The sequence below is a fragment of the Macaca thibetana genome, chromosome 17 (genome assembly GCF_024542745.1).
Source record: "Macaca thibetana thibetana isolate TM-01 chromosome 17, ASM2454274v1, whole genome shotgun sequence".
NCBI classification, from domain to species: domain Eukaryota; kingdom Metazoa; phylum Chordata; class Mammalia; order Primates; family Cercopithecidae; genus Macaca; species Macaca thibetana.
The window spans coordinates 28,784,002-28,805,110 of record NC_065594.1 but is presented as its reverse complement, the minus strand read 5'-3'; the positions used below and the strand labels follow the sequence as shown (position 1 = coordinate 28,805,110).

General features: G+C 39.9%; 2 protein-coding genes and 1 long non-coding RNA gene across 3 annotated transcripts in view; 2 read left to right on the top strand and 1 right to left on the bottom strand.

Annotated features, from left to right (window-relative positions):
- Window positions 1–3,493, bottom strand: part of LOC126940492 (uncharacterized) — a 123,967-nt gene extending 120,474 nt beyond the window's left edge. Inside the window, exon 1 of the long non-coding RNA XR_007720771.1 lies at window positions 3,305–3,493. This is a non-coding gene — a long non-coding RNA (uncharacterized LOC126940492). The remainder of the gene's footprint in view (window positions 1–3,304) is intronic.
- KPNA3 (karyopherin subunit alpha 3) overlaps window positions 1–21,109 on the top strand; it is a 1,032,760-nt gene that overhangs the window by 464,059 nt on the left and 547,592 nt on the right. The gene's annotated exons all lie outside the window — the stretch shown is intronic.
- The window catches only part of SPRYD7 (SPRY domain containing 7), a 496,951-nt gene that overhangs the window by 140,613 nt on the left and 335,229 nt on the right, over window positions 1–21,109 (top strand). The window lies entirely within an intron of this gene.

The window sequence follows — 21,109 nt, the reverse complement described above, 5'->3', positions numbered from 1 at the left end:
AGACTGGCCTGGATGAAAACAATCCATCTCAAATCATTTTGGGAAATGGGTAGGCATATGGGAGAAAGTTATACAAACCTTAAAAAACAAAGTTCCCCCAGGAGTTCAAGACTTAATTTTTCCATCTCTGACTAAGTTTCCCTTTCTCAAGGCAGTTGCCCCTCTATGTCCTTAACCACTGCCCCTCCCAACACCTTTTCTTCCATCCATGGGCATCTTGGCCATGGCAGTGGGAGGGCATCTGCTCTCCCACTGAAACAAGGAGGGAGAACATTTTGATTCCCTCTTCTCTCTTTCCCCCTAAAATCATGCTTTTAAAGAGCCAGATATAACTCAAAAAAGGCGCTGTGTTTCATACCCTTGCACTAACTGCTTGTGGTGTTTTACAATGTGTCCAGAGAATCATCAGACACCCTAGACTGCCTTCAGCATTGCTTTTGGAACTTCTGCTTTTCAAGAAAACTCTCATGAAGACATAAATTATTTTAGTGGCTCCAATCACTTTGATAGCTCAGGCTGACTTGAAATATATTCTGGAAGCTTTACCTTGATGTAAACTGCCTTCATGCTAGCTTTTTACTTTGTTCTTTTCCCAAGTGCTCCGGTGTTCAGACATAATGTGATCTGAGAAAACTGTTTTGCATGTTGCAGTCTTATCTCCCAGCCTAGGGTTTCACCATGGATCCCATGGAAGTTTGCCCTGTAGCTTGGGGACAGACTGAAGGGGGCAGTTACAGTGCCCCAGATGCAGCCTCAGGGCGGAATCAAAGAAGAGTATTCCAGGGCAAACAAAGGTGTCCTGGACCTTAGCTGGAAGGGTCCCCACTTGTTTGAGTTGAGAGGAGACACTCCTCAAGATGGCAGCTTTGATCTTCAAGAACTTATAAGGACAGAGTTGTTTTGTTTTGTTTTCTTCATCCTCCCTACCTACTTGAGAGGGAATAAAATTTATGGAAGTATAACTCAATGTTATTAGGGAAAGTAAATTTCTAGAAATGAAATCATATTTGCCCTTAGTTTTCATTAAGTTACACTCCCATAAAATAAACATGTGTGCATAAGACATATAACTAGGTTAAAGAACATGACAAAGCCTTTGAAATCATATATGTAAAGAAATGATACATTTGTGATAAAACATTAACAATTATGAAAAGTCTTCATGTCATTGAAATTACCTCTTCAAATTCTAAGTGTCAAACTGTTCTTATTAGATGATGATAATCAGAGGTAGAGGGCTGGGGGCTGAATGGGGAACAAGGAGTTCTTAGTCGAGGAGGACAAAGTTTGAGTTAGACAGGAGGAATAAGTTTTTGAGATCTATTGCACAGCAGGGTGACTATAGTCAATGATAATGTATTACATATCTCAAAAGAACTAAGACAGTAAATTTTAAATATCTCTACACAAAAAATGGCAAGTAACTGAAGTGATAGATATGCTAATTAGCTTGATTTAACCATTCCACATTGTATGCATATATGAAAACATCACAATGTACCCCATAAATATATACAATTAAGATTTGTTAATTCAAAATAATATCGAATTTTTTTAAAAAAAATCTTATTAGGTAAAGTCCATAGAAGGGGAGACACATGTTGGTTAATAACTTTTGAATGTCGGTCTTTACCTCATCCTAATATAAACAGTCCTACTTAAAGCTCTAACATACCTCTAACTGTTTCTTCTGAGGAATGTTTAATTAACATGATAGGTGGATCTAAATTGTGTGTTTCATAGAGTTAGGGTTCTTATACCTCTCCATGTGTTTATTTAGTAGCTTTCATAAATTTTTCATGGAGAAATTCTTATCATTACACACAAACTAAAAAGGCTATTGCCTTGCCTTTTTATAACTAAGAATGAGAAGGGTGAAGATTTTCCCAGAGAGAGATGTTTTGTATGCAAGATCTATCAGCCTGTTCTTACTTTGTAATATTAGCAGCAGTTGGAGATCTTTATTTTTTTTTCAGTTTTAAACCATTACATGGAAAATACTAATTGCTAAAATGTTTTTAATATGCCACTACCTGTGCTTAGAATTCATTTTTGCAACTAGTATCCATGACCAAGCCTCTTCCCTCCTCTCCAATAAATAAATGACAAATTTTTTAATTTAATAAGAAACAAACCACAGAAAGAACTGTTAGGGAGCTTTCCTTGTTCATCTCAAACCCCGGTTATAACAAAAAGATTAACCTAAACTCCCAAGCTGTGAGCTGAGGGGAAAAAGGGATGTTGAAAGGCATGTGTTTTATTTACTGCCATTTTGAATGTTTAAAACCTGAGAGTACCAAATGGGAAATTCAGCACCCGTCTGCCAGGCAGGACCAGCAATCAATCTTAAAGCATTAATCAGGGGAGGCTATGGCAGTGAACATTACCACCTTGCTGAGAAAGAAATCCCTTTGAAGGCAATGATGACTTGGCAGGCAGGGGTCTTCCCAGAAGTGTGGACTGCAAAGCATCTGGGAACCAAACAAATGACGGCACCCTCTCCAGATGTGCAGAATGGCCATTTTCTTTGGAAAAAGAAATTTCTAATCTCATTTATTCTCCTCCACCACTAAGCATTCCTCCCAAGCCTCCAACCCCTCCAGAAAAATGTTCCTCCCGAGTTCCCAACCCCTCCAAAAAAATGTCCGCCAAGTTTCCCATGCTAACACTTGAGAGCAGAAGTGGGACTCAACCAGGCTGATAAACCATCAGGCTTAAATACGCTTTTCAGAGAAAATCTTCTTACTCCTTTCCTCCAGGGGGACCCTTATCTGGACATTTAAGGAATTTGATTTGATTAAAATATGATTAAAGCAAGATAAATCTATGACAGGCAGCATAGTTTTCTATCACCACAAACTCAATGGTGAAAAAAATATCCGGCCATGTTGTAAGCTCATTAGAATAAATTAACAGTTCCACTGATGTACTCAAAATTAAAATGTGGTTGTCATAAATGTAATTAAGCAATTCAGTGGGAAGATTAAATGTTGAAACAATTACCCACATAGTTTAAAGCATTATAAAAATACAGGAAAGAGGGAGGCATGCCCAAGATGGCTGAATAGGAACAGCTCCAGCCTCCAGCTCCCAGCGTGAGTGGCACAGAACACGGGTGATTTCTGCATTTTCAACTGAGGTACCAGGGTTCATCTCACTGGGGCCTGTCGGACAGTTGGTGCTGGTCTGCGGGTGCAGCCCGACCAGCGAGAGCTGAAACAGGGTGAGGCATCACCTCACCTGGGAAGCGCAAGGGGGAAGGGAATTCCTTTTCCTAGCCAAAGGAAATTGAGAGACACAACACCTGGAAAATCAGGTAACTCCCACCCTAATATTGCACTTTACCAAGGGTCTTAGCAAACAGCACACCAGGAGATTATATCTCACACCTTGCCTGGAGGGTCCCACACCCACGGAGCCTCCCTCATTGCTAGCACAACAGTCTGAGATCTAACTGCAAGGTGGCAGCGAGGCTGGGGGGGGCGCCCACTATTGTTGAGGCTTAAGTAGGTAAACAAAGCCCCTGGGAAACTCGAATTGGGTGGAGCCCACCAGAGCTCAAGGAGGCCTGCTTGCCTCTGTAGACTCCACCTCTGGGGACAGGGCATAGCCAAACAAAAAGCAGCAGAAACCTCGGCAGAGGTAAATGTCCCTGTCTGACAACTTTGAAGACAGCAGTAGATCTCCCAGCATGGAGGTTGAGATCTGAGAACGGACAGACTGCCTGCTCAAGTGGGTCCCTGACCCCTGAGTAGCCTAACTGGGAGACATCCCCCACTAGGTGCAGACCAACACCTCACACCTCACACGGCTGGGTACACCCCTGAGAAGAAGCTTCCAGAGCAAGAATCAGACAGCAACACTCACCGTTCAGCAATATTCTATCTTCTGCAGCCTCTGCTGCTGATACCCAGGCAAATAGGGTCTGGAGTGGACCTCAAGCAAACTTCAACAGACTTGCAGCTGAGGGTCCTGACTGTTAGAAGGAAAACTAACAAACAGAAAGGATACCCACACCAAAACCCCATCAGTACATCACCATCATCAAAGACCAAAGGCAGATAAAACCACAAAGATGGGGAAAAAACAGTGCAGAAAAGCTGGAAATTCAAACAATCAGAGTGCAGCTCCCCCTCCAAAAGAATGCAGCTCATTACCAACAACAGAACAAAGCTGGATGGAGAATGACATTGATGAGTTGAGAGAAGAAGGCTTCAGTTGATCAGACTTCTCAAAGTTAAAGGAGGAACAATGTAACCAGCACAAAGTAACTAAAAACCTTGAAAAAAGATTTGACGAATGCCTAACTAGAATAACCAATGTAGAGAAGTCCTTAAAAGAACTGATAGAGATGAAAACCATAACACGAGAACTACGTGACAAATGCACAAGCTTCAGTAACCTACTCAATCAACTGGAAGAAAGAGTATCAGCGATTGAAGATCAAATGAATGAAATGAAGTGAGAAGAAAAGTGTAGAGAAAAAAGAGTAAAAAGAAATGAACAAAGCCTCCAAGAAATATGGGATTATGTGAAAAGACCAAATCTACGTCTGATTGGTGTGCCTGAAAGTGATGGGGAAAATGGAACCAAGTTGGAAAACACTCTGCAGGATATCATCCAGGAGAACTTCCCCAACCTAGTAAGGCAGGCCAACATTCAAATTCAGGAAATACAGAGAACGCCACAAAGATACTCCTCGAGAAAGCAACTCCAAGACACATAATTGTCAGATTCACCAAAGTTGAAATGAAGGAAAATATGTTAAGGGCAGCCAGAGAGAAAGGTCGGGTTACCCACAAAGGGAAGCCCATCAGACTAACAGCAGATCTCTCGGCAGAAACTCTACAAGCCAGAAGAGAGTGGGGGCCAATATTCAACTTTCTTAAAGAAAAGAATTTTCAACCCAGAATTTCACATCCAGCCAAACTAAGTTTCATAAGTGAAGGAGAAATAAAATCCTTTACAGACAAGCAAATGCTTAGAGATTTTGTCATCACCAGGCCTGCCCTACAAGAGATCCTGAAGAAAGCACTAAACATGGAAAGGAAAAGCAGGTACCAGCCATTGCAAAAACATGCCAAAATGTAAAGTCCATCAATGCTAGAAAGAAACTGCATCAACTAATGAGAAAAATAACCAGCTAATATCATAATGACAGGATCAAGTTCACACATAACAATATTAACCGTAAATGTAAATGGACTAAATGGTCCAATTAAAAGACACAGACTGGCAAATTGGATAAAGAGTCAAGACCCATCAGTTTGCTGTATTCAGGAGACCCATCTCACATGCAGAGACACATAAGGCTCAAAATAAAGGGATGCAGGAAGATCTACCAAGCAAATGGAAAACAAAAAAAAGCAGGGGTTGCAATCCTAGTCTCTGATAAAACAGACTTTAAACCATCAAAGATCAAAAGAGACAAAGAAGGCCATTACATAATGGTAAAAGGATCAATTCATCAGGAAGAGCTAACGATCCTAAATATATATGCACCCAATACAGGAGCACCCAGATTCATAAAGCATGTCCTTAGAGACTTACAAAGAGACTTAGACTCCCATACAATAATAATGGGAGACTTTAACACCCCACTGTCAACATTAGACATCAATGAGACAGAAAGTTAACAAGGATATCCAGGAATTGAACTCAACTCTGCACCAAGCGGACCTAATAGACATCTACAGAACTCTCCACCCCAAATCAACAGAATATACATTCTCCTCAGCACCACATCGCACTTATTCCAAAATTGACCACATAGTTGGAAGTAAAGCACTCCTCAGCAAATGTAAAAGAACAGAAATTACAACAAACTGTCTCTCAGACCACAGTGCAATCAAACTAGAACTCAGGATTAAGAAACTCAATCAAAACCGCTCAACTACATGGAAACTGAACAACCTGCTCCTGAATGACTACTGGGTACATAACAAAATGAAGGCAGAAATAAAGATGTTCTTTGAAACCAATGAGAACAAAGATACAACATACCAGAATCTCTGGCACACATTTAAAGAAGTGTGTGGAGGGAATTTATAGCACTAAATGCCCACAAGAGAAAGCAGGAAAGATCTAAAAGTGACACCCTAACATCACAATTAAAAGAACTAGAGAAGCAAGAGCAAACACATTCAAAAGCTAGCAGAAGGCAAGAAATAACTAAGATCAGAGCAGAACTGAAGGAGATAGAGACACAAAAAACCCTCCAAAAAATCAATGAATCCAGGAGCTGGTTTTTTGAAAAGATCAACAAAATTGATAGACTGCTAGCAAGACAAATAAAGAAGAAAAGAGAGAAGAATCAAATAGATGCAATAAAAAATGCTAAAGGGGGTATCACCACCGACCCCACAGAAATACAAACTACCATCAGAGAATACTATAAACACCTCTATGCAAATAAACTAGAAAACCTAGAAGAAATGGAAAATTTGCTGGACACTTACACTCTCCCAAGACTAAACCAGGAAGAAGTAGAATCCCTGAATAGACCAATAGCAGGCTCTGAAATTGAGGCAATAATTAACAGCCTACCAACCAAAAAAAGTCCAGGACCAGACGGATTCACAGCCAAATTCTATCAGAGGTACAAGGAGGAGTTGGTACAATTCCTTCTGAAACTATTCCAATCAATAGAAAAAGAAGGAATCCTCCTTTACTCATTTTACAAGGCCAACATCATCCTGATACCAAAGCCTGGAAGAGATACAACAAAAAAATAGAATTTTAGACCAATATCCCTGATGAACATCAATGTAAAAATCTTCAATAAAATACTGGCAAACAGAATCCAGCGGCACATCAGAAAGCTTATCCACCATGATCAAGTGGGCTTCATCCCTGGGATGCAAGGCTGGTTCAACATAATCAATAAATGTAATCCAGCATATAAACAGAACCAAAGACAAAAACCACATGATTATCTCAATAGATGCAGAAAAGGCCTTTGACAAAATTCAACAGCCCTTCATGGTAAAATCTCTCAATAAATGCGGTATTGATGGAACATACCTCAAAATAATAAGAGCTATTTATGACAAACCCACAGACAATATCATACTGAATGGACAAAAACTGGAAGCATTCCCTTTGAAAACTGGCACAAGACAGGGATGCCCTCTCTCACCACTCCTATTCAACATAGTGTTGGAAGTTGTGGCTAAGGCAATCAGGTAAGAGAAAGAAATAAAGGATATTCAGTTAGGAAAAGAAGAAGTCAAATTGTCCCTGTTTGCAGATGACATGATTGTATATTTAGAAAACCCCATTGTCTCAGTCCGAAATCTCCTTAAGCTGATAAGCAACTTCAGCAAAGTCTCAGGGTACAAAATCAATGTGCAAAAATCACAAGCATTCTTATACACCAGTAATAGACAAACTGAGAGCCAAATCATGAATGAACTCCCATTCACAATAGCTTCAAAGAGAATAAAATACCTAGGAATCCAACTTACAAGGGATGTAAAGGACCTCTTCAAGGAGAACTACAAACCACTGCTCAGTGAAATCAAAGAGGACACAAACAAATGGAAGAACATACCATGCTCATGGATAGGAAGAATCAATATGACCATTGGGAAAATGGTCATATTGCCCAAGGTAATTTATTGATTCAATGCCATCCCCATTAAGCTACCAATGAGTTTCTTCACAGAATTGGAAAAAACTGCTTTAAAGTTCATATGGAACCAAAAAAGACCCCGCATTGCCAAAACAATCCTAACTCAAAAGAACAAAGCTGGAGGCATCATGCTACCTGACTTCAAACTATACTACAAGGCTACAGTCACCAAAACAGCATGGTACTGGTACCAAAACAGAGATATAGACCAATGGAAGAGAACAGAGCCCTCAGAAATAATACCACACATCTACAGCCATCTGATCTTTGACAAACCTGAGAAAAACAAGAAATGGGGAAAGGATTCCCTATTTAATAAATGGTGCTGGCAAAATTGGCTAGCCATAAGTAGAAAGCTGAAACTGGATCCTTTCCTTACTCCTTATACGAAAATTAATTCAAGATGGATGAGAGACTTAAATGTTAGACCTAAAACCATAAAAACCCTAGAAGAAAACCTAGGTAATACCATTCAGGACATAGGCATGGGCAAGGACTTCATGTCTAAAACACCAAAAGCAATGGCCACAAAAGCCAAAATTGACAAATGGGATCTAATTAAACTAAAGAGCTTCTGCATGGCAAAAGAAACTACCATCAGAGTGAACAGGCAACCTACAGAATGGGAGAAAATTTTTGCAATCTACTCATCTGACAAAGGGCTACTATCCAGAAACTACAAAGAACTCAATCAAATTTACAAGAAAAAAACAACCCCATCAAAAAGTGGGCAAAGGATATGAACAGATACTTCTCAAAAGAAGACATTCATACAGCCAAGAGACACATGAAAAAATGCTCATCCTCACTCACCATCAGAGAAATGCAAATCAAAACCACAATGAGATACCATCTCACACCAGTTAGAACAGCAATCATTAAAAAATCAGGAAACAACAGGTGCTGGAGAGGATGTGGAGAAATAGGAACACTTTTACACTGTTGCTGGGACTGTAAACTAGTTCAACCATTGTGGAAAACAGTGTGGCGATTCCTCAAGGATCTAGAACCAGAAATACCATTTGACCCAGCCATCCTATTACTGGGGATATACCCAAAGGATTATAAATCATGCTGCTATAAAGACACATGCACACGTATGTTTATTGCGGCACTATTCACAACAGCAAAGACTTGGAATTAACCCAAATGTCCATCAGTGACAGACTGGATTAAGAAAATGTGGCACATACACACCATGGAATACTATGCAGTCATAAAAAAAGATGAGTTCGTGTCCTTTGTAGGGACATGGATGCAGCTGGAAACCATCATTCTCAGCAAACTATTGCAGGAACAGAAAACCAAATACTGCATGTTCTCACTCATAGGTGGGAATTGAACAATGAGATCACTTGGACACAGGAAGGGGAACATCACACACCAGGTCCTATTGTGGGGAGGGGGTAGGGGGGAGGGATAGCATTAGGAGATATACCTAATGTAAATGATGAGTTAATGGGTGCAGCATACAAACATGGCACATGTATACATATGTAACAAACCTGCACGTTGTGCACATGTACCCTAGAACTTAAAGTATAATAAAAAATAAATTAATTTATTAATTAAATATAGGAAAGAAAACTGGAAGCTGTCATTAATAGAACATGGGGATTTTCATGTCTTTGCCTTTTTTTCTCATTCCCTCATAATGGAAAGAAAGAGAAAATAATATTTATGAAATGCCTTATATGTGACAATAAGTACTTACTATCTATTATTCCACTTGATTACCATAACAATCTTGCAAGTCCAGTTTACAGATAAGGCAAAGGTCACTAAAGTTTGGAGGTACCAGGTAACTCGCCCAAGACCACATAGCTGTCCAGTGGCCGAGTTAGCATTCCAGTTAAGGTCTGTCCAACTCCAAAATACCATGCTCTTTCATCTGTGTCACGCAGCCTCTCGCCTCAACCTTCTGTTCCACATGCTTCTCTGTAGAAGCACAGGCTGTAGCCCTAGACACTCCTGTGCTCCCTTCAGTCCTGTTCCAGCCTAGAGTCATCAAGAAATGTAGATTCCTCTCTCTGGTCCCATGACTATATCCTTGACTTCTATTTAATGTTTAATGTACAAGAGTCAAGGAACAGTAATGTAAAAAATAATGATATTAAAATAAAACAGGAGGCAAGTAATGTGACTGGGCTCTTTCTCTCTCAATCACTCTCTCTCGGAGCCTACGGATATCTAATATAAAGTCCCTTGTGGTGAGAAGGTACCAGGAAGGCAGCTAACAGTAAATTGGAAGTAGGTGTGTCAAAATGCAAAAGAAAACTGCTTAAAAAAGACTGGCCATATGTAGCAAATTATAAATTATCTGACTGCAAATATAATTTCTGCACCCAGGGCCAGTTGGGGAACACACCTCAGACACACTGTAAGAACCCCTGTATAAGACTCAGTGAAGGTCCCAACAGGGCAACCAAACCAAATCATTCTAAGGTGTGGATCTTCTCCAGGATTGATGCAGCTGTGAACAGTGGGTCTAGAGGCTGATAAACTGGTGTTTACAGAGGTAATGATGTTACATATTTTGGGACTCCCTCACAACAGGCAGTTCAGCTGTAAAAAGCTGATATCCTGGCATAATTCAAACCTTGGAGATTTCTGAAAATGTACAAAAAGGTTTCATTCACCTAAAGTTACCTTTATTAAAGAACGCAAACCAAGAAGCAAAGGAACTTCCTGCACTCTGAGTAACAAGACCACCTTCGGCAAGAACACACACCATCCACATCCCACCCCTAAGAATGCTTTCTGCAAAGTAGAACAAGCTGGGAACTATGTGCTGTGGTTTCAAAGTCCCTTCTCCACAAACTACTTTCTTCGTTATCCTGAAACAACCTGAAATTCACAGATCCCACTCCCCTTTGGAATAATACCCCCAAAGGATCCTGTTAAGGTGTCAACTTTACCTTGAAGAATGAAACCAAAAAGCTAATGCCATCTATGAACATCACAGGGTCAAAAATGCTATTGGAGTAGTTCTTGTTATTAAAAAAAGAAGAGACCCAGATATTCCCAGGACTCAAGTAAGAGATCATTACTACCCCGAGAACACATTAGTTCTAGCAAAGCCCTACTGTCTTCATACTAGCAGGGCTCACCAGAGAAAACACAAATCACGTGAAACCCAGCACAATAGCAGATACCACTCTTTATAACCAAACACCTGTTTCCACCACTTACCAGTACATCTTGTAGTTTTATCTAGTTAACTCCAGCCACGTGCTTCCTTCCTTTCGGCCTTTCTCTCCCAGGTTTGCAGTTAAGTGTCAATAACAGGGGAGGGGATTGGGCTCGGTGGTTTGCACCTGTAATCCCAACACTTTGGGAGGCCAAGGTGGGTGTATCAGTTGAGGCCAAGAGTTCAAGACCGGCCTGGTCAACATGGCGAAACCTCGTCTCTACTGAAAATACAAAAATTACCTGGGCATGGTGGCACACACCTGTAATCCCAGCTACTCGGGAGGCTAAAGTACAAGAATCACTTGAACCCAGGAGGCAGAGGTTGCACTGAGCCAAGATCGCACCACTGCACTCCAGCCTGGGTGACAGAATGAGACTGTGTCTCTAAATCAAGCAATCAATCAATCAATCAATAAAACAGGAGAGGAGGGAGTGGAGCCAGTTCCATTGGGCTAGCCTCTAAAAGGGAGAAGACTTTATTCTTAGCATGTATGACAAGGACTTCCCTGTCAGATGCCCCTGGCACCCTGGCCCCTCAAGCTGCAAAGTTTTCAGAAAATCAAACATGACTTATCTTCACCAAGTCTGCAGACCGTAGATATATATCCAATACAACACGGGATTTGTTTTGACATTAGGCGATTTTTCAGTAGTAGTTCTGTTAGGTGAAGTGAGCTTTTGCTGCATCTGTGTTTCTGCAGGCTTTCACTATTTTTTGACACACGGATGAAGATACTCCCAAACTTTCACTTCCTTGGAGACTGGGACACCCACAAGGCTCCACCACAGAAACCAAGTCAGCCCGGGCTCTTACCTCCAAGCAGATTCTACCCTTTTGAGATTTTTTTCTATATTTTAGGGTATTATAACTTGGTAAACTATTTTAAATTCTTTTTTAAATTAGGCAGTGTAAAGTCATAAATTCTTTTTTAAATTAGGCAGTATAAATGATAACGGGGGGGTTATAAACCACATTTCTCTACATGTAGAACATGCCAAAGTATGGTGTAGTGGAAAGCGGGCTGGGAAGGGAGCCAGGGGGTCAGTAGGCCAGGTGACCTCCCAGTGTGGCGCGGATCGGCCGGGTGGTGCCGAGACATTCAATCTCTCAGGGCCTGCATCTGATGCCTGTGTAGTGAAGAGAGTTGAGTGGGGAGTTCTCTGAGGACTATTCTAGACACCTGGTTCTATAATTGGAAGGATTTATTAAAGGGCATATTTCTACTTCTTCTCTTCAGAAATCCTTTTCATCTAAGGTATGTGTCTCAAATGACTAGCAGAGGCAAGACGTGATGACACATCTCACATCAGGAAAGACTGTGCAAGTAGGGCTGTGCAGACATCAGGAGCACCACAAAATGTCGAGGCAGTTCCTGACTGAAAATTCTTCACTCTGAAATCGAACTGACCGTCAGAAAAGGTGCTATCTCCATGCTCCTACAATCATCTCCTTTTCTCCCCCTCTTTGTCATCATTGCCCTTAGTACAAGTTGATGGTGGGTGTGCTGCTGCATGTGGATAGGCCTGGTAATGAATGAGTTTGGTGGCTTTGCCCATGCTGAGAAAAATGCTGAAAACACTGGACAACCAAGGCAGGGCTTTAGCCAATCAGATGGACACCCAATCAGCAGCACAGTTGCAGGCTGGGATGCCACAGGACTGGGCCCTACCCCATCTCACATTACTCTTCCCGGGGATGGAGGACACAGAGATATCATTAGGTGGTGCTGGCCCTGGTAGTGACAGAATCTACTTGCAAAAACTGCTATAACCCACAAGACAGTCAACTCGAATAAGGAGACAATATGTTTATAAAATATTATTTATATTTTATAAATGTATAAAATATATTTTATATATTTGTCTATCTATCTCCTATTTTAATAATGTTACAAGAACTCATAAAACAAAAACTAGATCCTTAACAATAAACGCTACCTAATTATATGGTTCCTCGATTCCATTCTCTTGGCTCTACCACGTGAAGTAACAGTCATTCTAAATCCTATGTTCAGTACTCCCTTGCTTTTTGTGTTGTAAGTTTTATTGCATTTATATTCATTCAAAACATAATAATATTTTCAGCCAGGTGCGGTGGCTGACGCCTGTAATCCCAGCACTTTGGGAGGCCAAGGTAAGCGGATCACCTGAGGTCAGGAGTTCAAGACCAGCCTGACCAACATGGTGAAACCCTGTCTCTACTAAAAAAAAAAAAAAAAAAACTACAAAAATTAGCCAGGTATGGTGGTGCATGCTTATAATCCCAGTTACTCTTGAGGCTGAGGCAGGAGAATCACTTGAACCCGGAAGGCAGAGGTTGCAGTGAGCCGAGATGGTACTATTGCACTCCAGCCTGGGCAACGAGAGCGAAACTCCATCTCAAAATAAATAAATAAATAAATAAATAAATAAATAAATAAATAAATAAATATTTTCATTTTGGTTGGTTTTGACATATAAAACAACGTATGACATATAAAAGTACATCGTGTTGTGTGTGCTCTTTTGAAACGTCTTATAGCTTAATATTATATTGCTAAGTTTCACCCATATTGTTGTACTTAAAGATCACTTTTAAAGTAGTGTATATTTTCTGATAAAAAGAAATGATGCTCATTGGAGAAATTTTGGAAAACAGGAATTTCAAGAAAGAAAATAAACTCTCCATAATCCTGTATTTCTTTTGATCTTTGTCCAGTGCACACAGTATTTTTTTCTCATAAAATTGGGATTATGTTGCATAAGCAATAAATAAACAAGTAAATAGATAACTACAAATTTTGATAAGTGCAATTAAGAAAATAAACAGTGTAGTTTACTTTCTGTAAAATAATAATGGAATTGAAACCATTGAATTGTGTACCATAAATGGGTGAATTTTATGATATGTAAATTCTATATCAATAAAGCTGTCTTTACAAAAGAATAATAGGGTGGGAGGACAGAGGACCAAATTAATGTAGACAAGGAAGAGCTCTAGTATGTTATATAGAAAGAGAGACTGGGCTGGCTGTGGTGGCTCACACCTGTAATCCCAGCACTTTGGGAGGCCAAGGCGAGTGGATCACCTGAGGTCACGAGTTCAAGACCAGCCTGGCCAACATGGTGAAGCCCTGTCTCTGCCAAAAAATACAAAAATGAGCTGGGCGTGGTGGTAGGCACCTGTAATCCCAGCTACTTGGGTGGCTGAAGCAGGAGAATTGCTTAACTCTAGGAGGCGGAAGTTGCAGTGAGCTGAGAGTGTGCCATTGCACTCCAGTCTGGGTGACAAAAGCAAAACTCTGTCCAAAAAAAAAAAAAAAAGAAAGAAAGAAAGAGAGAAAGGAAGGAAGGAAGGAAGGAAGGAAAGAAAGAGAGAGAGAGAAAAAGAAAGAAAGAAAGAAAGAAAGAAAGAAAGAAAGAAAGAAAGAAAGAAAGAAAGAAAGAAAGAAAGAAAGAAAGAAAGAAAAAGAAAAGACAGAAAGGGAAAGAAAGAGAGATTGGAAGAGGATTTAGCAAGTCAATGAATATCTGAAATATATTTGATTCTTTTGTATGCATATTCTTTGGAGACCCTAATGTCTCTCATTAACAATGTGTTATGTTACATCATTTAATATTGGATTTATTTTTAAAACTCTTTTCCTTAAATATTTTAAGAATTGCCATGCTGAAACCCTAGAATACTAGCTGTCAACATTTCATAAATCAGCCATATTTGTAACTTGAACACACAATAGAATAAACCTATCTGAATTTTTCTCAGACTTTATACTGAAAAAAATATATTTAGATCCATCTGTTTAGAGTTAGATAAGATTGAGAAAATTCTTACTACATTCTGATCAATAGAGAAATTAACAGGCATCCTATAATGACAGTAAAATAACTTCTGCTATTACAATTAAGTATAATCAGCCAGGTGCAGTGGCTCACGCCTGTAATCCCAACACTTTGGGAGGCTGAGGTGGGTGGATCATGAGGTCAGGAGATCAAGACCATCCTGGCTGACACGGTGAAACCCCATCTCCACTAAAAATGCAAAAAAATTAGCTGGGCATGGTGGTAGGCGCCTGTAGTCCCAGCTACTCAGGAGGCTGAGGCAGGAGAATCGCTTGAACCCGGGAGGCAGAGCTCACAGTTAGCTGAGATCGTGCCACTGCACTCCAGCCTGGGCGACAGAGTGAGACTTCGTCTCAAAAAAAAAAAAAAAAAAAAAAACCTATATATATATATTCAAGGGTCCTAAAGGACTTATTTGAAATACTTACCACAGTGTCTCTATGAAATAGGTAATTCCGTAATCATTTACAAGGGATGACTCTAAACCATGAGAGGTGGATAATTTGTCAAAGTGGACCATTTGCAGCTTGAATATCAGTTTGTTATTGCTGGTTTACAGCTGTCTACACTGTACAAAGTAGAGATTTAGAAAATACTGAGTTAAACTCATCAATACAGACAGCTTAGTTGGGTAATTCAACTTGACTGCCATCTAAAATCTGACCAGTATACATAGTTTGCAGAAAAATTACAGTTGGTGAAGACCAATGTAACCATATTAGTCAGTCTCCTTCAATTGCAAGTATAGGATCCAATTAAACCAGCTTTTCAAAAAGAGAATTTATCAGACTCTCAAAATTAGAAAGTTCAGGGGCTTTTCTGATTTGAGATATTCCTGGGGTACAAAGAATATCATCTGGAATTTGCCTCCTTTCCTCCATCCCTTGGTTCTGCTTTCTCTGTATTGACTTGTTTCTCAAACTCTCTCTCCCAGGAGTAGCAAAGATGACCAGCAGCAGCTTTAGACATGGTGTCCTGACAGCCAACCAGCCAAGCAAGAGACAGCACCTTATCCCAGACAGCTCCAGAAGGAGCTCATGGGCAGGCTCAGACAAGCCTGCTGAGTCAGGTGCTGGCTCCTGAGCCATCACTGCCATCAACTGCATGAGCACTTTGATGGTCCAGGCTTGGGTCATGTGCCTGCCTCTGGATCCAAAGGTTGCAGATAGCCCCATCAGAACATCCATACCTGAGAACTGGGAAGGAATGATACCCACAAAGACGTCAGGCAGACAAAAGTCTTTCCTACCACAATGACGATGTGCCATGGCTTACTGCTCTGGCAATAAAGACTGTAGCCTTAGGCTATGAAAATTTGTCAAGCCTTATGTCTTAACTACATGGACCCTGATGTTAACCTATGATTAAATATTAATTTCAAATCATAGCCAGAAGGGAAGCTTAGGGAAAGCCTGCCTACAAGGACCTCCTTGGCTCTGAATTTAGATGAGAGATGTCTAAGATTCATCTGAGTGCTGGAGTCTTGACTCCTGGTTTAGCATATGTGTCAGCATATGCACATGCTGGCATTCGCACTGGTGTACCAGCACAACGCCATGACAGCTTCCTGACTCGGGATGCAAAGCTGTGAAATTCAACAAAACAGACTAACATCTTGGAAGCATTCATATTCTTTTGATGTACATATGAAAATATTAAGATGAAACCACTCTGAATATCTTTTTGGCAACTTCATGTCTTATGAAGGACCAAGATTTCTGCAGGCTGGAAGTACTAGAGTTGATAATCATAATTTTATAAGACTATACAGATTTCTCTAGATATTATATTATTTGTTTTATTTATATGATATTATATAACCAGCCATCCAAGGTAAAAATGTTCCTATCAGCAAGTATGTTTCTTTAAAAATACAATTCAGAAAATAACTATATTTATAGCTGTAGAATTGAGTGTGATGCCTCTAACATAGCAAGGTATCTTTTGAAACAAATGTTCTAGAATATCAGAATATCCTCAACCAGTTTCCTACTAGTGAGTCCCAAAATATGCAATTATGTGCAAAGTGAGTGCCCTATAACTAGGATTTTAATGGTCACACTAGGGAAAACATGCTTCTATTAATGAGTCAACAGTGTAACACCAGAACCAATTTGAACAGCCCACCTCTGACTCCTCTAGTGAAAGAGAAGGCTATCATGAGGGAAAAGAATTCTGGTTTGAGCTTGAGAGCTGTGTCCAAGGTTAGAATTTAGACTTGTAGGGTTATGTCTGAAAGATAAGTGGAGTGACTCAATTAGAACATATTGGGAGGCCAAGGCAGGTGGATCACAAGGTCAGGAGATTGAGACCATCCTGGCTAACATGGTGAAACCCATCTCTACTAAAAAAAAAATACAAAAATTAGCCAAGTGTGGTGGTAGGCGCCTGTAGTCCCAGCTACTCTGGAGGCTGAGACAGGAGAATGGTGTGAATCTGGGAGGCGGAGCTTGGAGTGAGTCGAGATTGCATCACTGCACTCCAGCCTGGGCGACAAGAGAAGACTCTGTCTCAACAAAAAGAAAAAAAACATATTGGTTTCAGGGACTGAAGTAAGAAACCAGTTGAAAATGATTCATCCTAAGGTGAAAACATGTACATGCAACATCCCTGTGTTAGAGTACAGAACATAGTGTCAGCCTAGCAAAAAAAAAAAAAAAAAGTAGAGGTGAACATCCATGAAATCGCCATAAAAGACCGTCTGTTAAAAATGGTGGACTGAACTCACACTTCGGATTCTTCTCCATCCCAAAACCATAATGAAATGCCAATACAGAGATTTGCTTAAAGGCATAAGCCCATAAGGAAAAATGTGAAGATGGGAGATGCTACAATAGCAAAAAAAATAATTTTTGGAAGTTAGAAAGCTGATGAAAAAGTGGTAACTGACATCACAGTACAAGGAAAGCTAAATCCTTATCTACATCAGGGAAAGCCCAGAAGCAACCCAATTCCTACCTCAGAACCTCAGGTATCTCAGGAAATAGGGAATAATGTTAGGCTAAAACCGGTTTGCTTAAAAGTCTTCAAATTCCTACTTTACCCACTATATGACAAAGGTTTATTCTCTAGAGAGGGTAAAAAGAAGGTCTCTGGATTGCAAGACAATAGACACTAATGAGTGTGGATGTATCATATTGAAAACAGGTGGATGAAGTAAAATGCAAGATGTTGAGACCCCCAGGCTTCTTTTCTCACTCAGCTCCCGTAACACTGAACAGGCTTCTACCCTCTGGCAGTAGGTTGGAAGAGTCTTCTCTAGGAATTCAACCAGCCCAAGAGAAAAAGAAACTAAAGTTATCAGCATCAGAAATTTATCCAAAAGAATATTCCAGCCAAACCACCCTCAAGTGTATCACATATACACACACAAGGTTTTCAATAGGTTTTCTATGTCCCATTTTTGCATATGAACAGGCAATTAAGGATACAAGATATATGAGGAAAACTTCTATAATGAAAGTCAAATACCAAATAAACAAAAAGAAAAAAGCACCTTGTAGGAAACAGAGTGTGCAGGGGGAAAAAAGCTTCAAAAAATCTATCAGTAATAACTTCAGAGAGATAAAGGAGAATATCGCACTTATGGGGAAAAACGAAAGAAAGAAGAAAAACCAGATGGAAAATGGGAGAGAAAAACCTAAGAAAACCAGAGAATCAGTCTAGGAAGTTCTATATACATATAATCTAGAGAAAAAACAACAAGAAGAAATTATCAGCAACATAATTCAAGAAAATTATCAGCAACATAATTCAAGAAAATTTCCTGAAAATGAAAGACATTAGTTTACTCATCAAAAGAGCCCACTGAGTGTCCAGTACAATGGCTGAAAGTATACACACACCAAAACATATAATTGTGAAGATTTCCAATTGAGGATCCTGAAAACATAGCAAAAAAAAAAATTTCATAAAAAGGAGTGAGTCAAAAGGACAATAAACTTCTCAACAGAGAAACCAGAGGCAAGAAAACAATGAAGCATTCACTTTACAATTGACAGAAAACAATTTCTAGCCTTGAATTTTATACTTTGAGAGGTTTACATAAAAAAATCTCAAAACATTTTTTTCTCCCTTGCATTCTTTCTTCAAAAGCTACCAGAGGATGTACTCCAGCAAATAAAAGGGAACAAAGCAAGAAAGAGAAAACATGAGCTCTAGATAACAAATTACCCCATACAAGAGAGGGAATCTCCAAAATGCTGATCAATGAAGATTTATAAGGAAATAGCTATGCAGTAGACCCTGCTCAGCCTGGAGCAGGTCATATGTTCCAGAAGATACTTCTTCAAGAAAATGATTTGAGAGAATACTTAATTTTTGCAAGCATAAGGAAAGAAGGCTTATAAAACTAGTGTATTCTTGCAAGACAATTTGATTAAATTGGTCAAAGTTAGTGCTCAATATTTTAGGTGAATGAATAAATGGTTTAACTATATTAGTAGAATAGGGGTATGAGAAATGAGTGTCTACATAATGAAAGCAAAAAAGATAAAAGAAATCTAAATTTATTACCTAAGAGGCAGAAATCTTACCAGCTATTTGAATAGAGATCATTTCACATTAAAAATGTGTTAACTAGGCACAAAGCTGACTTTGTAAAGCTAGGGTAAAAAGAGAGCTCTTAGGCATCAAGGAGGTAGGTCTGTGTGAACAGAGGAAGCCTTTGGAGGAGCCCTGTGACCATTTGGTGCTGGGGTCTCCAAGTGCGGAAGAGAGGCCCCACAGGACTGAAACCCAGAGCTCTAAGGTGCTGCTCAGCTAGTGCTCTATGGGGATGCCATGACGCCAGACCCACAAGTTTAGGAAGAACTACAAACTGGATTCAGTTTCTGCAAGAGCAAGGAACTGCCATCACCACAATATAGAAGGATTACTAGAATAATGCCCACAAGAATAGGAAATGGCTAGGAGGAAGCAAATCCTTCTTTCCCTCCAGGCTTGCAGGCTCCCCGCAGTCCCGGCTATATACAGAACCTGACATAGGCACAGCAGGCAAAGCTGAAATTGAGCGTGCAGTATTCCAATATCAGCATCCAAAACAGTATAAACCACTGAAAACAGGGTTCTTTGTCATCACAGCAAAACCCAGCAGACACTTAAAACCAACCTATGGTATTAGAAGTGAGGGTAAAAGTTACTTTTGATGAGTTAATAATAAGAAGGAGGCATGCAGGAGGCCTCCTGGTGCTCTAGCAGTGGTCTCTTTCTTGATCTAGGTGCTGGTTAAACGAATGGAGGCTTGCCTTTGGCATGCTACTACTTCCTGTTTCTATCTCTTCTGCTTCATGCTGATTTTTATACTCCACTCTCAAAAATATATCCTCTACATCATTTCATGAGTGTCTCTCTTTTAGCCATTTATTAGAAAACCACTAGTTCCCTTAGAAAGCCACCATTCTCAAGGAGACATTTGAATTTTTTTTATTATACCTTAAGTTCTAGGGTACATGTGCACAACATACAGGTTTGTTACCTAGGTATACATGTGCCATGTTGGTTTGCTGCACCCATCAACTCGTCATTTACATTAGGTATTTCTCCTAATGCTATCCCACCCCCAGGTCCCCACCCCCCAACAGGCCCCAGTGTGGGCCCCAGTGTGTAATGTTCCCTGCCCTGTGCCCAAGTGTTTTCATTGTTCAATTCCCACCTATGAGTGAGAACATGTGGTGTTTGGTTTTCTGTCCTTGTGATAGTTTGCTGAGAATGATGGATTTTAGCATCATCCATGTCTCCCCAAAGGACATGAACTCATCCTTTTTTATGGCTGCATAGTATTCCATGCTGTATATGTGCCACATTTTCTTAATTCAATCTATTATTGATTGATATTTGGGTTGGTTCCAAGTCTTTGCTATTGTGACTAGTGCTGCAATAAACATATGTGTACATGTGTCTTCATAGCAGCATGATTTATACCCCTTTGGGTATATACCCAGTAATGGGTATAATGGTATTTATACTGGGTCAAATGGTATTTCTAGTTCTAGATCCTTGAGGAGTCGCTACACTGTCTTTCACAATGGTTGAACTAGTTTACACTCCCACCAACAGTGTAAAAGCATTCCTATTTCTCCACATCCTCTCCAGCATCTGTTGTTTCCTGACTTTTTAATGATTGCCATTCTAACTGGCGTGAGATGGTATCTCATTGTGGTTTTGATTTGCATTTCTCTAATGACCAGTGATGATGAGCATTTTTTCATGTGTCTGTTGGCTGCATAAATGTCTTCTTTTGAGAAGTGTCTGTTCATATCCTTCACCCGCTTTTTGATGAGTTTGTTTGGATTTTTTTTGTAAATTTGTTTAAGTTATTTGTAGATTCTGGATATCAACCCTTTATCAAACAGGTAGATTGCAAAAATTTTCTCCCTTTCTGTAGGTTGCCTGTTCACTCTGATGATAGTTTGTTTTGCTGTGCAGAAGCTCTTTAGTTTAATTAGATCCCATTTGTCAATT